This window comes from Staurois parvus, unplaced genomic scaffold (genome assembly GCF_062004578.1).
Source record: "Staurois parvus isolate SC_StPar_1 unplaced genomic scaffold, SC_StPar_1.0 ptg000794l, whole genome shotgun sequence".
In the NCBI taxonomy this organism is placed as follows: Eukaryota; Metazoa; Chordata; class Amphibia; order Anura; family Ranidae; genus Staurois; species Staurois parvus.
Genome location: NW_028318590.1, coordinates 113,989 through 128,515, shown reverse-complemented (window position 1 = coordinate 128,515; position 14,527 = coordinate 113,989).

Genomic DNA, 14,527 nt, shown 5'->3' with positions numbered 1-14,527 from the left:
TTTTCTTTGCAAACAAGTAATTTTTCTCCTTCGCCGATGTGCATTGATGAGGCTGCTCTGATAGGCAGCACTGATGAGGTAGCACTGATGAGGCTGCACTGGTGGGCATTGATGAGGAGGCACTGATGATACTGCACTGATATGCAGCTATGATGGGCACTGACAGGCGGCACTGATGGGCACTGATATGTGGTACTTATGGGCACTGACTGGCAGCACTGATGGGCAGCAGTGCTGGGCACTGCTGGGTGCAACTACTAGGTGGCACTGCTGGGCAGCACTGATGGGTGGCACTGCTGGGCACTGATAAACAATGCCCTGATTATCAGTGCAGATGTGACATTTGTCAGTTATCGGCAGTACTTTCCAGCAACCAGCAACTGTATTTACTTTGTGATCTGCTGTGTCATTGGACACAGCAAATCTTGTGGTAAAAGGCCGCTGTGATTGGCCTTTTAGCTAGTCATGTGATCAGTTGTGTCCTAGTAATCACTGACAGTGCCGGGTGCGCGCTGCTGGGGGCGCCCGGGGAGAGTGTTCTGGGAGAACGTCATATGATGCCCTTGCAGAACACGACAACTGTGCTGTAGCTGTCATTCGGCTATAGCGTGGTCATAAAGTGGTTAATGAGAAAGATTGGGCCAAAATATACTAGAAAAAAAGTAAAGGCAGGTGTTATACTCCTAAAATGAAGACTGCAGATGATGAAAGGCTAGGCCCAAATGTACTAGAGACACAGAGCATAGGCTGGGGCCTTACTACCAGAATCAAAATACCACAGAGGATACAGCAGTCTAAAATTGGCCAGTGGCAGGACATTTTTAATGGGCTGAAATGTACTAGAGAAAAAGTACACATCTTCTGAGAGGACGTCGTATGATGCCTTCCCAGAACTGGACAACTGCGCAGTAGCTGTCATTTGGCTATAGCGTGGTTGTAAAGTGGTTAATGAGAAAGATTGGGCCAAAATGTACTAGAAAAAAAGTACAGGCAGGTGTTATACTCCTGAAATTAAGAGACAGCAGATGATGCAAGGCTAGGCCCAAATACCGCAGAGGATACAGCAGTCTAAAATTGGTCGATGGCAGGACGTTTTTAATGGGATATATTGGGCCGAAATGTACTAGACAAAAAGTACAGGCAGGTATTATACTCCTGAAATGAAGACTGCAGATGATGAAAGGCTAGGCCCAAATGTACTAGAGACAGAGAGCATAGGCTGGGGCCTTACTACCAGAATCAAAATACCGCAGAGGATACAGCAGTCTAAAATTGGCCAGTGGCAGGACATTTTCAATGGAAAAGATTGGGCCAAAATGTACTAGAGAAAAAGTACAGACAGGTATTATACCCCTGAAATGAAGACTGCAGATGATGAAAGGCTAGGCCCAAATGTACTAGAGACCAAGATCTCACCTTTGGGTAACGGGGGGAGGGGGGGGGGGTAATCCGATGGTGCTATCAGTGATTTCGAAAATTGGCTGACCAAGTCACAAATTTCACCCCATATAACAGGCGAAACTTCTGTACCTTCCAGGTCACGGCTCATGCGCATATTTTCGGAAAAACGATCGTACGATTTGACCATTATTGAGTCGAAAATCGGTAGTTTTTCACAAATTTTCCAACATGCCCGATCACTGAAAAGGGGAGGAACCACGAAAATCGGCCGGTGCCATTGACCCCACTAACAGAGTGAAAATCGGCCTTATTCTTAGGTCTGATTTTCAGACGTAAAATCAGTCGAATTTCGACCCATGTATGGCTGGCATTATAATTAGTAATCACTATGTAATTAGCAGCTGTAGATCCCTATCATTCCACTAACAGTTCTCAGCTGACCCTAGGATGATATATGTTGTAAATCTCATAGATCATGATGGGAAACTGTCTGTCATGTCAGACACGAGTATAATATATGCTGGAGGGTCTATTCTTGCTGGCTTCTTGGGGATCTATTGTCACTGGAGGGGATCTATTGTTGCGTAGGGGTCTTTTGTTGCTAGTGAGGTCTTTTGTTGTTGGTAGGGAATCTATCTATTGGGGAGAAAGGGTCTTATGCTGCTGGGAGTTTTCTACTGTTGAGAGGGAGAGGTGTATTGATGCTGGCTGCTGGGGATCTATTGGCACTGGAGGGGTCTATTGTTGTATGGGGGTCTTTTGTTGCTAGGGAGGTCTATTGTTGGTAGGGAGTCTAATATATCTATTTGGGAGAAGGGGTCTTATGTTGCTGGGAGGAGTCTACTGTTGAGAGGGAGAGGTCTATTGATGCTAGCTGCTGGAAGATCTGTTGTTGCTGCTGGGGATATATTTTTGCTGGGGAGGTCTATTGTTGTTGGTAGGGAATTTAATATATCTATTGGGGAGAAGGGGCCTTACGTTGCTGAGTGAGGTCTACTGTTGAGAGGGAGAGGTCTATTGATGCTAGCTGCTGGAAGATCTGTTGTTACAGCTGGGGATCTATTGTCACTGGAGGGGATCTATTATTGCGTGGGGGTCTATTGTTGCTAGGGAAGTCTATTGTTGGTAGGGAATCTAATATATCTATTGGGGAGAAAGGGTCTTATGTTGCTGGGAGGGGTCTACTGTTGAGAGGGAGAGGTCTATTGATGCTGGCTGCTGGGATCTATTGGCACTGTAGGGGATCTATTTTTGCATGGGGTTCTATTGCTGCTGGGGAGGTCTATTGTTGTTGATAGGGAATCTAATATATCTATTGGGGAGAAAGGGTCTTATGTTCCTGGGAGAGATCTACTGTTGAGAGGGAGAGGTCTATTGATGCTGGAAGATCTGTTGTTGCTGCTGGGGATCTATTGTTTCTAGGGAGGGCTATTGTTATTGGTAAGGAATCTAATATATCCATTGGAGAGAAAGGGTGATATGTTGCTGGGAGGGGTCTACTGTTGAGAGGGAGAGGTCTATTGATGCTGGCTGGTGTGGATCTATTGGCACTGGAGGGGATCTATTTTTGCGTGGGGCTCTATGGTTGCTGGGGAGGTCTATTGTTGTTGGTAGGGAATCTAATATATCTATTGGGGAGAAGGGGTCTTATGTTGCTGGGAGGAGTCTACTGTTGAGAGGGAGACGTCTATTGATGCTGGCTGCTGGAAGGTCTGTTGTTGCTGCTGTGGATCTATTGTCACTGGAGGGGTCTTTGTTGTGTGGGGGTCTTTTGTTGCTAGGGAGGTCTATTGATGGTAGGGTAGCTAATATATCTATTGGGGAGAAGGGGTCTTATGTTGCTGGGAGGAGTTTACTGTTGAGAGGGAGAGGTCTATTGATGCTAGCTGCTGGAAGATCTGTTGTTGCTGCTGGGGATCTATTGTTACTGGGGTGGTATTTTTTGCAGGAGTCCATTGTTGCTGGGGGGAGTCTATTTTGGAGATATCTATTGTAGCTGGGGGTTCTATTGTTGCTGGGGGCATCTATTGTTGCTGGTTGCAGGGGATCTATTGTACTGCTTTTCTTGTTATCGCTAAAAAATTCCATACAAATTATTCAGCATCGCAAAATGATACTTAGAAACCGAAAAGAATATAGCTGTCTTCTGAATTTCGAAAAGAACAGATTAAAACAGAATGGAATAGAAAAGGATAGAGGAAAACAATGGAATAGAATAGAAAATAAAATAGTAGAATATAGAAAAATAGAAAAAAATAGAAAGAATATAGTCATCTCCTGAAAATTGAATTTTGAATAGAATAAAACAGAATAGAATATAAAATAAAAGAGAAGACTAAAATAGAATAGACATAATATAGCCGTCTTCTGAAACTCGAAAAGAATAGAGTAGAATAGACTAGAAAAGAACAGAGTAGAATGGAATAGAATAGAAAATAAAAGAATAGAATATAAAAATATATAGCCGTCTTCTGAAATTCGAATTGAATTTTGATGGGAATGCAATTAGTAATTTAACGAATCGATCGTAATCTAAACACGTTTTCGTTCTGCACATGTCTAGGAGGCAGCGTGGAGGCGATGCAATGCTTCTCACTGCCTGTCATACGCTCTCTGAAGAACGATCCAGATGCAGATCGCCCTTTCAGAGCGCCCCGCACATGTGAACGATTCCTTGGTCTCGGCTCCAAGAAACGAACTTCAGAGAGCCGAGTATCTGTCGGCATTCCAGGCCAGGAAGAAACAAACTGTAAATGACAATGACAGAGGAATTTATAACCAGCGGTAAGATATGCAGCGGATCCTGGGATTGGATTGCGATGTATGTGGGTTACATAATCCATCCTCCGTACACAGCAGCATTGTGGAGTAATGAGTCAGCAGTCTCCCAACACAGGAACAGCAGAATTCTGATGAGTCAGCCTTCCATTCATCTCTCGTTGGTCGGAACACATACGCTGTTGACATCAGGTGACACGCATTTTTATTTTTCGGCATCACACGATGAACACAACACCGTTCATATAAAAGTCTGAGTGCGGTTGGATCGTTCACAAGGAGAGGCAACCGCCAACCAGAGACATTGTCTGCTTGGACCACTGACAGGTGAATGCCCCACAAGGTGAGGATGCAGTTTATTCCCTGAACAGGAAATCTTCTTCTCTCGTTTTATACTCTCTGGGGATCTTCGAAAACGTCTTTGTAAACTCTGTTGCTGTTCTATGGATACGTGAGATGTTGTGTGAGAATTCCTTCCTTCTGGGCGACCGGGGGTGGCCGTGTCTGCAAAGGTTGGACCCTTCCATTTCTTAATGCATTTCCTGTCTTCTGATTGGAGGAGCCTGGAGGCAAAGTCAGAAGATACTTTGATATTGACATAGGATATGTATTCTGTTTGAACCCAACCGGGGGCGGACTGACCATTGGGAAACTCGGGCACTGCCCGAGGGCCCGGGGTCAGTAGGGGGCCCCATGAGATGCCCCTGGTACCTTTTTTCATAGCCTTTTTTGAGTTTGGGCAAGGACAAAGGGGCCCCATGATCCCCTATTGCCTGGGGGCCCCATGAGTTGTCAGTCCGCCCCTGAACCCAACACATTTATATAAATATCTGAAGGGGAAGTGCAAGGGTTCTCCTAATGGATCACAAGGGGGGCGGGGGGGGGGGGCGTATGAGATCCCATATACCAGAGTTTCTCAAGCAGGGTGCTGTTGCCATTTGGTGTCCCCTGGACTGCCGACAGCATGGGACCCAGTTTGTCCTGGATCAGGTTCTGTGATGGGGGACTGTGCAATTGGGGGCCTCTGTGATGGGCAGAATGTGTGATTGAGGGGACTCTGATGTGGTGAGAGGGCTCTGTGATGGCGGGGTGTGATAAGAGGACTGTGTGATGGGGGCACTCTGATGCAATGTGAAGACTCTGATGTGATGGGGTACTGTTACATGATGGGAGGACTCTGTCATGGGAATACTCTGGTGTGATGAGGGTCTGTGATGTAAAAGGGACCCCTTATGTGATGGGAAACTATGACATGACTAGGGGGACCTTTTGAAGTGATGGGGGAGCCTCTAACTTGAAGGGGGCGCTCTGATGTGATGAGGGGACCACTGAAGTGACAGGGGGCCTATGATGTGATGAGAGGATCTCTGATGTGAAGTGGGGACTCTGCCATGAAGGGGGACCTTTTACGTAATGGGAGGACCTCTGAGGGGGTCTTTGATGTGATGAGAGGGCTCTGTGATGGTGGGGTATGATAAGAGGATTGTGTGAAGGGGGCACTCTGATGCAATGTGGAGACTCTGATGTGATAGGGTACTCATATATGATGTGAGAACTCTGTCACAGGAATACTCTGGTGTGATGAGGGCCTCTGATGTAAAAGGGACCCCTGATGTGATGGGAAACTATGACGTGACCAGGGGGACCTTTGAAGTGATGGGGGAGCCTCTAACTTGAAGGGGGGGACGCTGATGTGGTGAGAGGATCTCTGATGTGAAGTGGGACTCTGCCATGAGGGGGGACTTTAATGTAATGGGATGACCTCTGAGGGGGTCTTTGATGTGATATGAGGGGCTCTGTGATGGTGGGGTGTGATAAGAGGACTGTGTGAAGGGGGCACTCTGATGTGATGTGGAGGCTCTGATGCAATGTGGAGACTCTGATGTGATGGGGGTACTCATATATGATGGTAGGACTCTGTCATGGGAATACTCTGATGTGATGAGGGCCTCTGATGGAATGAGGGTCTGTGATGTAAAAGGGACCCCTGATGTGATGGGGAACTATGACGTGACTAAGGGGACCTTTGAAGCGATTGGGGGAGCCTCTAACTTGAATGGGGGAGGGGACTCTGATGTGATGAGAGGACCACTGAAGTAACAGGGGGCCTATGATGTGATGAGAGGATCTCTGATGTGAAGTGGGGACTCTAACATGCAGGGGGACATTTTATGAAATGGGGGGACCTCTGAGGGGTCTTTGATGTGATGGGGGACCTCTGATGTGATAGAATGACCTCTGATGGGAAGGGGTATTCTGATGTGATGAGAGAACCTTTAATGTGAAGGGGGGCCTCTGATGTGATGGTGAGACCTCTGATGTGATGGTGAGACCTCTGATGTGATGGGGAGTCTCTGATGTGATGGGGGACCTCTGATGTGATAGGGAGTCTCTGATGTGATGAGAGAACCTTTAATGTGAAGGGGGACCTCTGATGTGATGGTGAGACCTCTGATGTGATGGGGAGTCTCTGATGTGATGGGGGACCTCTGATGTGATGGGAACCTCTGATGTGTAGGGAAGACAATAAACGTAATGAATCTAGCTGGGATATGATGGGGTTTTATGGTGGGGTGATAGACTTTGGTTTTGTTGTAACATAACTGCACATAGATCTGCACAAGTAGACTTTATAATGATTTTAATGAAATATCTTGTATGTTGTATCATATGGGGCCCTGTGATCTCTCAGTTGTTCTTTATGGTGATTAAATGAACAATACGATGGTATAGAGGGGTCTACCTGGAGGTCTGATGGGGTTTATGGTGGAGTGCTAGAATTAAATGGTGCTGTAATGGGTCTACAATGGAGCCCAGTTGGACTATTAGATGATAAGATACATCAGAGGGGTGTCTTGTAGGGCTCTGGGATCTCCCAATTTTGAAGGTATGATGGATTTTTATGTTGCAGTGGTAGCATTATGTGGTGCTGCCATGGGTTCACAATGGGGCCCAATTTGACTAGTTAATGAGATACTTTGGAAAAGGGGGGTCTACTAAGGCTCTGAGATCTCCCAATTATACTTTCAGGGGGTTAAATAAACAATATGGTGGACTTTAGTTGTAACATGGCTTTATTGTGCTGCTTCTGGTACATGTTGTGGCACAGTTAAGCTTCATAATGACACACCTATGGATATGGTGTCACATGGGGCTTTGTGATGCTATACTTGCTCTGTATGGTGGTTAAATAAGCAATATGGTGATGTTGGGTCTGGAGCTATGTATGGTACTGCCATGGGTCCACAGTGGGGCTCACTTTCACTACAAAATAATATACCTTGAATGTGATGTCATATGGGGCCCTGTGATCTCAAAGTTGCTCTTTATAGTGATTAAATGAACAATATGATGATATAATGGGTCTAGCTGGAGGTATAATGCAGTTTTATGTTGCAGTGCTAGCATTATGTGGTGCGGCCATGGGTTCACAATGGGGCCCAATTGGACTAGTTAATGAGATATGTTGGAAAAGTTGTGTCTACTAAGGCTCTGGGATCTCCCAATTATACTTTCAGGGGGTTAAATAAACTATTTGGTGAACTTTAGTTGTAACTTGGCTTTATTGTACTGCGTCTGGTACATGTTGTGGCACAGTTAAGCTTCATAATGACACACCTATGGATATGGTGTCACGTGGGGCTTTGTGATGCTATACTTGCTCTGTATGGTGGTTAAATAAGTAATATTGTGATGATGGGTCTGGAGCTATGTATGGTACTGCCATGGGTCCACAGTGGGCTCAGTTTGACTACAAAATAACACACCTTGAATGTGATGTCATATGGGGCCCTATGATCACAAAGTTGCTTTTTTTTGGTTGTTAAATTAACAATTTGGTGGTATAATAGAGCTGGCTAAATATATGAAGGGATTTTATAGTGCTGTTAAAATGTTGGTTTGTAGTAAGTTGGTTATATGGTGCTGCCATGTGTTAACAGTGGGACACAGTTGTGCTTCATGATGGCATACCCTGGCTGTGGTGCAATATGGGCCTCCATGATCTCTCAGTTTCTATCTATGGTGGCTAAATAAGCAATATGGTGATAAAATAGATCTAGCTGGTGGCATGATGGGATTTTATGGTGGAGTTCTAGAATTATATGGTGCTGACATGGGTCTACGATGAGTCCCAGTTCAACATTTTAATTACATAATTGTAGGGATCTCGCATGGGGCTCTGGGATCTCCCAATTATACTTTTATAGAGGTTAAATTAGCAATTTGATGGTATAATCGGTTTATCAGGAGTTATGATGGGTTTTTATGGAGGGGAGCTAGAAAATAATACTGCTGAAGCTTGGATTTATGGTACTGCCATGGGTACATTTTTGTGGCACAGTTAGGTTTCATAATGGCCCTCCTACCCCTCTTGTATTGATCTGTATTGTTGCTGTATTGCCTCCAGTTATATTGTAAAGCGCTGAGCAAACTGTTGGCGCCATAAATCCTGTATAATAATAATGACGTACGTTGGATGTGGTGTCACCTGTGGCTTTGTAATGCTATAATTACTCTGTATGGTGCTATATAAATTAGCAATATAGTGATGTAAAGGGTGTAGAGCTAAAATGGAATTTTATGGTGAAGTCCTAGAATTTTATTTTGTTGTAACTTGGCCATATAGTGTTGCTGTGGGTCCATGTTGGGGCATGGTTGGGCTCCTTAATAATAAACACTATATTGCCAAAAGTATTGGGCCAGCCCTCCAAATCATTGGAGAAGACCTCTCCATACCAGAACCAGATATGAATGTGGAGACCTACACTATATAACCAAAAGTATTGGCCCCGCCCTCCAAATCATTGGATTCAGGTGTTCCAACCACCTCCATGGCCACTAAAATCAAGCCCCTAGGCATGCAGATTGCTTCTACAAACATTGGTGAAAGAATGGGTCGCTCTCAGGAGCTCAGTGACTCCAAGCGTGGTCCCGTGATAGGTGGTCACCTGGGCAGTAAGTCCATCCGTGACATTTCCTGGCTACTAAATATTCCACGCTCAACTGTTAGTGGGATTATAACAAAGTGGAAGCAACTGGGAACAATGCAAAAGAGCGGGGTCAGCGCATGCTGAAGCGCACAGTGAGCAGAAGTCACCAACTGTCTGCAGAGTCAGTAAGTAAAGACCTCCAAACTTGTGGAGGAACTTGACTGTCCTGACCTCAACCCCATAGAACACATTTGGGATGAATTAGAGGGGAGACTGCGAGCCAGGCCTCCTCCCCCGACATCAGTGCCTGACCTGACAAATATCCTTCCCATAGATACCCTCCTAAACCTTGTGGACGGCCTTCCCAGAAGAGCTGAAGCTGTTATAGCTGCAAAGGGCGGGGCCAATTCAATATTGAACCCTACGGACTAAGGCTGGGAGGCCATTAAAGTTCATGTACGTGGAAAGGGCGGGTCCAACTCAATATTGAACCCTACGGACTAAGACTGGGAGGCCATTAAAGTTCATGTGCGGGGAAAGGCCGGCGCCCAATACTTTTGGCAATCTAGTGTATATTATATGTGGTGTCACAGGTGGACTTGTGATACAACAAGTGCTCTGTATAGTAGGTAAATGACCAGTATGGTGGTATGATGGGCCTAGGACTTTCATGAGGTTTCATGATGGGAAGCTGGAACTATTTTCTGTTGATCACTGTCTATACCAGCAATGGGCAAACTACGGCCCTAGGGCCGTATACGGCCCGGCGGACCTTTTAATCCGGCCCGCGCAGCTAGGCTCCCGCTAGGCTCCTCTCACAGTCCGCCCTGTTTCCTATGAGGATCTGTCCCCCCTCGACGTATCTGCGCATGTGCCGGAGATCGCCGATCGGCTGCTAATGCCTGAAACTGGCACATGCGCAGATACGTCGAGGGGACAGATCCTCATAGGAGACAGATTTTCATGCTACACCGAACGGTGCGGGAACAAGAGGAACAAGAGGAACGCGCGGAGCAAAGGTAAGTGAATTGACACAGGGGGGACTTGGGGACTTAATATGGGGGATGAATTAATATGGGGAATGAATTACTAAAGGGGGGATGAATTACTATATGTGGGATGAATTACTATGGGGGATGAATTACTATGGGGGATGAATTACTATATGGGGGATGAATTACTATGGGGGATGAATTACTATGGGGGATGAATTACTATGGGGGATGAATTACTATATGGGGGATGAATTACTATGGGGGATGAATTACTATATGGGGGATGAATTAATATGGGGGATGAATTACTATATGGGGGATGAATTACTATATGGGGGATGAATTACTATGTGGGGGATGAATTACTATGGGGGATGAATTACTATGGGGGATGAATTACTATGGGGGATGAATTACTATATGGGGGATGAATTACTATGGGGGATGAATTACTATATGGGGGATGAATTACTATGGGGGATGAATTACTATATGGGAGATGAATTACTATGGGGGATGAATTACTATGGGGGATGAATTACTATATGGGGGATTAATTACTATGCTTACTATGGGGGAATATTACTATACTTACTATGGATGACACATACACATCATTCACCTACTCTTGGTCCGGCCCCCGGGTCCAATATATGAACCCATAGCGGCCCTCAAGTCAAAAAGTTTGCCCACCCCTGGTCTATACGGTGCTACATTGGGTCTATTTTGTGGCATGGTTGGACTTTTTAATAACTTCGCTTGGCTACATATTGTTTCATAGAGCATAGTTAAAAGGGCAAACAACATATAAAATATATCATATACAATATGTAAATCCACAAAATAGCCTATTGGATTTTCTTATTACAAGGGGAATGTCTAATCTCTAAAGCAGGTCAAACTGGCGGCCCTCCAGCTGCTGCAAAACTACAAGTCCGATCATGCCTCTACCTTTGGGGAGTCATGCTTGTAACTGTCAATCTTGCAATGCCTCATGGGACTTGTAGTTTGTCAACAGCTAGAAGGCCGCCAGTTTGACACCCGTGAACTACAAGTCCCATCATGCCTTTGCCTTTGGGAGTCATATTTGTAACTGTCGATCTTGCAATGCCTCATGGGACTTGTAGTTTGGCAACAGCTGGAGGGCCACCAGTTTGACTCGTGTGCGCTGAAGGTTAGGATGGAAGTATTGTGGTCCATTGATGGCCTTTTTTTCGGGTCAGGAATTGGTCATAGTCACCCGGGTGGGGGATTTGTTTTCCGTGTCTCTGGAGCAAAACTGAACATTCCTGGCTTAGTCATGTATGTAACTGTGTCATACAATGTCACAATGGAGCCACAGGACTATGACATGAATCATTACTCCAGCGATACCAACCCGTGTCGGCTGTTACTGTAACATCTTAATTTCACAATGGCACAAACCAGTAGCATTACTTTGTTTTTATTTTTGTTTGCCTTTATTCATGGATAAAGCTCTTACATAATCTACAATGCTGTACAGAGAATAATGGACCGTTCATGTCAGCCTCTGCACCATAAGAGCTTACACTCTATTAGGTTATTGATCCGGGATGAATTCATTTGCCTTACCTTATTGGAACATATGTACTTCCTCTGGACCAGGGGTCCCCAAACTTTCTGAACAAAGGGCCAGTTTACTGTTCTTCAGACTTTAGGGGGGCCCGACTGTGGCCAGTGGGAGTAGACTTAGACTTGGTGGTTAGTAGGAGTAAATAAATTACATAGCACCTGTGGTCAGTAGCAGAAGGAATAGAGCCCCATCATTGGTATCAGTGGGAGGAATAGTGCCCCATCATTGGTATCAGTGGGAGGAATAGTGCCCCATCATTGGTATCAGTGGGAGGAATAGTGCCCCATCATTGGTATCAGTGGGAGGAATAGTGCCCCATCATTGGTATCAGTGGGAGGAATAGTGCCCCATCATTGGTGTCAGTGGGAGGAATAGTACCCCATCATTGGTATCAGTGGGAGGAATAGAGCCCCATCATTGGTGTCAGTGGGAGGAATAGTGCCCCATTATTGGTGTCAGTGGGAGGAATAGTGCCCCATCATTGGTGTCAGTGGGAGGAATAGAGCCCCATCATTGGTGTCAGTGGGAGGAATAGTGCCCCATCATTGGTATCGGTGGGAGGAATAGTGCCCCATCATTGGTGTCAGTGGGAGGAATAGTGCCCCATCATTGGTGTCGGTGGGAGGAATAGTGCCTCATCATTGGTATCGATGGGAGGAATAGTGCCTCATCCTAGTGTCAGTAGGAGGAATAGTGCCTCGTCATTGGTGCCAGTGTAAGAATAGTGCCCCATTGGTAGTATCGGTGGGAGGAATAGTGTCCCATCATTGGTGTCAGTGGGAGGAATAGTGCCCCATCATTGGTATCAGTGGGGGGAATAGTACCCCATCATTGGTATCAGTGGGGGGAATAGTGCCCCATCATTGGTGTCAGTGGGAGGAATAATGCCCCATCATTGGTGTCAGTGGGAGGAATAGTGCCCCATCACTGGTGTCAGTGGGAGGAATAGTGCCCCATCATTGGTGTCAGTGGGAGGAATAGTGCCCCATCATTACTATCAATGAGAGGAAAAGTACCTCATCATTGGTGTCAGTGTGATGAGTAGTGCCCAATTGTCAGTGTCAGTGGGAGGAATAGTGACTCATCATTGGTATCAATTGGAAGAATAGTGCTCTATTTTTGGTGTGAGTGGGAGGAATAGTGCCCCATCATTGGTGTCAGTGGGAGGAATAGTGCCCCATTGTTGGAATCAGTGGGAGGAATAATGCCCCATTGTTGGAATCAGTGGAAGGAATAGTGCCACATAATTGGTGTGAGTGGAAGGAATAGTGCCCCATCATTGGAATCAGTGAGAGGAATATTGCCCTAATGTTGGTGTCAGTGGGAGGAATAGTGCCCCATCATTGGTGTCAGTGGGAGGAATAGTGCCCCAGCATTGGTGTCAGTGGTAGGAATAGTGTCCCATTGTTGGTGTGAGTGGGAGGAATTGTGCCCCGTCGTTGGTCACATATATAATAATAAAACCATATCCCAAATGTTTTTCAACGTACATAAAAGAGAACGCACTAAAAAGATGTTTGCACATTTTCCAGTATTCCATATCCAAAGCATGTTGCAACTTGAGTCGCTGCTTCTTCAGGGACTATGCAGAAGTATCTAAAGGGTTAAAATATTGGTGGTACAGTCATAGATTATACGCTATCATAATATTAGACCATACGTCTCCGAAAAAGGCATAAAATGATTATGGGTCGGTCATGCAATACACCCTAAGGCACCATTAGGTCATCGCCGGCAAAGATCCATCCACCTAATCCAAGAGAGAAAAATCACCGCTCTACGTCTGTAGCAGGATCCACCCGAAGCTCCAACTGCAGAGGTGCTCGCCCGGCTCGCCTCTGGAAACAGAAGAAGAGAATGGCTGCAGACGTTCTCTTTTTGTTGGTGCGACCACCTAACCCCAAACCTACATAGATCAACCCTACATGGATCAACCCTACATGGATCAACCCTACATGGATCAACCCTACATGGATCAACCCTACATGGATCAACCCTACATGGATCAACCCTACATGGATCAACCCTACATGGATCAACCCTACATGGATCAACCCTACATGGATCAACCCTACATAGATCAACCCTGGACCACCCAGGAAGGAGGCGGAGGGCGCAACAGGCCAGCAACGAGTACAGCTGGAAATCAAGGAAAATATCATCTCCATATCGCACTTTCAGTGATTGTTGTCTATGGCGGCAGCCATAGTTGTCACCCGGGCAGGACTACAAACACTTCTCCATGTTGTACATGTCCTCGGTGGGGATGGGAGGTTTGTAATTGGCAGAATAACATTCAGTTCAGCTCACAGGAAAGGATATGAACAATGCATTTCTGCCAAGATCAACCGGTATTTTCTGTACTATTTTCTGTATTTGGTAAAAATGTTCTTAGCAGGGTCCGGGGAGACCAGATATAGTTTATGCAGGGTCCGGGGAGAGCATATATAGTGAATGCAGGGTCCGGGGAGAGCATATATAGTGAATGCAGGGTCCAAGGAGACCAGATATAGTGAATGCAGGGTCCGGGGAGACCAGGTATAGTGAATGCGGGGTCCGGGGAGACCGGATATAGTGAATGCGGGGTCCGGGGAGACCAGATATAGTGAATGCGGGGTCCGGGGAGACCGGATATAGTGAATGCGGGGTCCTGGGAGAGCATATATAGTGAATGCAGGGTCCGGGGAGACCGGATATAATGAATGCAGGGTCCTGGGAGACCAGATATAGTGAATGCAGGGTCCGGGGAGACCGAATATAGTGAATGCAGGGTCCGGGGAGACCAGATATAGTGAATGCAGGGTCCTGGGAGACTGGATATAGTGAAT